The 4,596-nt window shown below is 41.6% G+C and overlaps 1 pseudogene; it reads left to right on the forward strand.

Annotated features, from left to right (window-relative positions):
* Positions 1-3,492: 3,492 nt before the first annotated feature.
* On the forward strand, positions 3,493-4,022 carry LOC132518153 (large ribosomal subunit protein uL13-like; annotated as a pseudogene).
* The last annotated feature ends 574 nt before the right edge of the window (positions 4,023-4,596 follow it).

The raw sequence follows: 4,596 nt of genomic DNA on the forward strand, positions 1-4,596 counted from the left end.
GAGAAGTTCTGCTCCTCCAATAAACAAAGGTAACTTACTAGAGGAAAAGTGGGGTAAAGTTTACCTTGTGGCTAGTAATTAATGAAGAATTAAAACACAAAAGTTGAAATATTCATCTATGTTTCTATTTTATTCTAACTGCTTCTACTAAAAAATATAGCTTCCTTTCTTTCAGTTAATAATAATCATTTGAAATTTCTTCTTATTCAGAATAATTTTTAAATATACCACTGCATAAAAAAATTTACAAAAAGTTAAGTTCAAAAATAAAAACACATTGATCTTGTGTGTTATTTGCTGTTGCTCCCCATCCGCTATTGGTTTGGAACTTCTACCATTAGATGTTAATGCATGGTAGAGTCTTTCTTGAAAGCAGTAAAATTATGCAGTCTCTTTGCCCCTGAAGTTCTTTTATAGAAATTGATTCCAAAGGAATATTTGTAGATGTTCATCAAGATTTAGCTGTAAAGATTTTCAACACATGCTACTTGCAATATCAGAAAATTGGAAATAACCTAAATGTTCAGCCACTGAGTGGTCATATAACTATGGTATTTCTGGAATTTAAAAGGATTTCCTTTTCTTTATACAGTTCTGCATTACCTACAATAAGCATCTATTGATCTCATCATAGTAAAATACACCATACATTTTATTTTATGAAAATAATTGGTCATTTTGATTACTATCACAAATTTAACAAATGCATGTATATCATTCCCTCCTGAAACCCCACTAAAATGACAGTAAAGGGAATGTTTTAAGGCATAAAACTACAAGAACAAAGGGCAAAAGGGGAAGCAGCAATAGCCACAAACTTTTGGAAGCTGGAAAACACATGGATCATTGATAACAGACTGCACAGACTTGAGAAAGCTGAAGTCTAAATAGGTACCGGGGAAAGGAAAAAGGAACTGCATCTACATCACAGATTCTCCCAAAGACTCAGGAATTAACAGCACGAGGCACCACCTCTGGAATAGACGAAGGGGACCAGCAACAGAAAGGCAGCCTGAAAGTCTGCTTAAGAAGCTAGGGCTTCTGGTCATCCCTTTCCCCATCCTGCACAGGCCAGCTTCTCTTCCTCTCATGAACCAGCAGAAGGCAACACAGAACCCACCCAGCAAATGGAGAATGAAGAGGCCCTGATGACAAGGAGAGGGACAAAGTCCCAATGACATGAACACTAGACCCTAAGCTCCATGACGGCACAGAATGTTACCTGCTTTATTGACAACAATTTGTATCGCATGTGCCTGTAACTATATTTCACACGTAGGAGGCACTTGGTAAATATTCGTAGAACATATCTTCTGAGCCCCAGATACAGCATTATCCCCCGGCTTTTCAATTATATGGACCAATAAATTACCTTTTATGGGTAAGCCATTTGGAGTCAGATTTCTGTCCTTTGCAACTAAGGTTGTGATATATCTAAGATATCACTCTTCTATACAAATCTACTCTTCCCAAAAATCCGAGCCAAAATATATATATATATATATATATATATGTATTCCTTAGCTACTCCTTCCCTAGCAAAGCCCATACTCATTAAGTTGCATAATATTCCACCTGCCCTTGTAATAGGTGAAGTAAATCAGAGTGCAGTCGTCTTGTGACTTGAATTAGAAATCATAGCTCTTTGTTACCTGCTTGTTACTTACAACTCAATCCGACCACTTACACCACATTGTAAAGCAACCATACTCCAATAAAATAACAAAATAAAGTAATAGTAATAACATGTAAATTTAAAAAAATCCAATCCCTCATTCTCTTCATACCTTCTTCCCTTGTGGTTGTTGAATTGACACTGTTGGAAGGTTGTTAAAGAAAAAATCTTACAGAGAGTTTATTTTTTTCTGATACTATTGCCAGCAACAAGGAGAGAGAGCACAGACCATGTCTAGATGCCTGGCTCTGTAGAAACAAAGGGCTGGAGAGTTGGGATGGGGGGATCATAGGCCACCTGTGTTTGCTAATTGGCCTTACCCAAAGGAAAAGTAAACTTCCTCTGATCTTCATGACAAGAGATAGTTTTACAACTTGGATCAAGGAGTCTGAGGGTAGGCTCCTACCCTCCCACTGAGACCACGAGAGAGGTGCTCTATCTCCTTCAATGATTACATTTCATAAGTGAAGGCTCCCAGGTCCTTGAGAAAGACATTCCTGGGTTGTAAAACAGGCAAGAGGCTTTTTAAAAGATTTATTTCTCAAAGGGCCGAGAAAGGACTCATAATGACAAGTTTTCTGAAGTAAATGCTCTAGGAAAAGGTAGGTCAGGGGCACCAAATCAAGCGGAAACCTGCTTAAAGCTAAAGGGAACTTTAAGGCCACCTTGATCAAGACCTTGATCAAGCAAACTGCCATTTTTTACAATCACAAAATCTCTGTCAATGTTGTCATTTCACTGGATTTCCTCCTAAGAGGAATAAAAACCCTTAGTTTTATTTATTCAGGAAAATTCTGTAAGGAGAGTTAACCTCATGTCCCGCAAAAGAACTTATGTTCCCCTGTCTGATGTCCATTGGTCTTCTTGGGACACGGTGAAATCCACCCTGAGTAGAGTATGTAATCTCTCATCCTACGTGATTCCCCCACAGAAATTACCCATGAATTCAAACACTGGTTGCCACTACGTGAATACAGTAATGTTGGGTGTTACTAACACAGGGGAAAGATTCAGTAATGGGAATCAGATAAAGGTCTTTCATTGCAGCCATTCAGAAAACCCCTCAAGGGGGAGGTTAATGATGTGCAAAAGCCATATCAAAGAGGAAACAGAGTTAAGAAGTTGAAGGAAGAAGCTCACTCTTCTCCCAATCTATCAAACTCCCCCTGGGTTTCCTTCCCTCCCTAGCAGGCCCCTTGATCAGTCAACTCCATCACCTGTACCAGCTTCCCTAATTCTCTTACCTCAATGTCCTTATACCTTAATCCTACCCTATCGATCTCTAAACTTGGATCAGTTCAACAGTTTATTTTCTCTACCATTACTGCTACAAAGCTGAGTACTACTGGAGAAATCTCACAACTTCATCTGCCGGCAGTATTACATACGTCAAGCTTCTGTAGGCAGAATAACGCCCCCCACAAGGATGTCACGTGCCAACCCCCAGAATCTAGGAACATGTGACCTTATATGGCAAAAGGAACTTTGCAGGTGTGATTAAGTTAAGGGTCTTGAAATTAGGAGATTATCCTGGATTATCCAAGTAGGCCCAACGGTCAATCAACAGAAAAGGTGGGACAATAGAAGCAGAGAGGGAGTGATGTGCTTTGAAGATGGAGGAAAGGACCATGAACCAAATGCTGCAGGTGTCCTCTAGAAGCTGGAAAAGGCAAGGATACAAATTCTCCCCTCTATCTTCCAGAAGCAGCAGAGCCCTGAAGACACCTTAATTCTAGTCCCATAAGACTCATTTCAGACTTCTGATGCCCAGAACTGTAAGATAATAAGAATGTGGCTTTCCCAGGTGGCTGCCGAAGATGGCAGAGGGGCAGATGGAGCTCGATGGCTGATGCCATCTACTGGCCAACCAGGGGCATCACGACCAAGGAGGTACTGCTGGGCCAGAAGGTGGTGTTTGTATGCTGTGAGGGCATCAGCATTTCCAGCAATTTTTACAGAAACAAGGGCAGACCATTCGAGGTATGCTGCCTCACAAGACCAAGCGAGACTAGGGTCCCTGGACCACCACAGGTAAGGACCATTGAGGTAAGGTGTTTGATGGGATCCTGCTGCCCTATGACAAGGAAAAGTGGATGATGATTCCTGCTGCCCTCTAGGTTATGCATCTGAAGTCTATACGAATATTTGCCTACCTGGGGTGCCATGTGATTGGCTGGAAGTACCAGGCAGTGACGGCCACCTGGAAGGAGAAGAGAAAGGAAAAGGCCAAGGTCCATTACTGAAAGAGAAAACAGCTCATGAGGCTATGGAAACAGGATGAAAAGAACACGTAAAGAAAATCAACGAATACACAGAGGTGATCGAGAACCATGGACTACTGGTCTGAGCCCAGTAGAGACTGTTTATTCCTCATGCTTGGCCTGGCCTGCCCTTCCTTCATCACTGCCCTGGATGTGGGGATCCAGGGGCAGCCATCCAGGGGACAAGACAGCCTGGGACTTAGGAAGCTGGGGGCACAGAAGGGACCTCAGTCACTGTTACAGTTTAAGAAAGGCCTGTCTTTTAAAAATTTACTTTACACAGCTCTAACGGTTGTGCAGACAAAATCTGTCTACAATCCACTGGTTCATGACAGAGTTTTTAAACACCAACAGTAGGAACAACTTTAGTTCCAATATTTGCACAAGTGAGCTGGAAAACTAATTGAAGGAGAACACTGAATTGTGAATGAGGCATCTGTTTCAACTTCTTACATGGTCATATATCATCCTCTGCAGCTGTTAGAGCGTGAGAGACGCCATGGGACAGCATGAACCTAGCATCGCACAGAGGCGTTTACAGATGGAGACGGGAAAGACGTGTGCAACCAAGCGGTTAGAGGCGTTGCCCTTGTTGCTTCCCGGTATTTTGCGACCAGAGTTGAATAAAGTATAAGGAAGGAAGTAAGTAAATAAATAAGC

The sequence above is a fragment of the Lagenorhynchus albirostris genome, chromosome 3 (assembly GCF_949774975.1).
Source record: "Lagenorhynchus albirostris chromosome 3, mLagAlb1.1, whole genome shotgun sequence".
Classification (NCBI taxonomy): Eukaryota; Metazoa; Chordata; class Mammalia; order Artiodactyla; family Delphinidae; genus Lagenorhynchus; species Lagenorhynchus albirostris.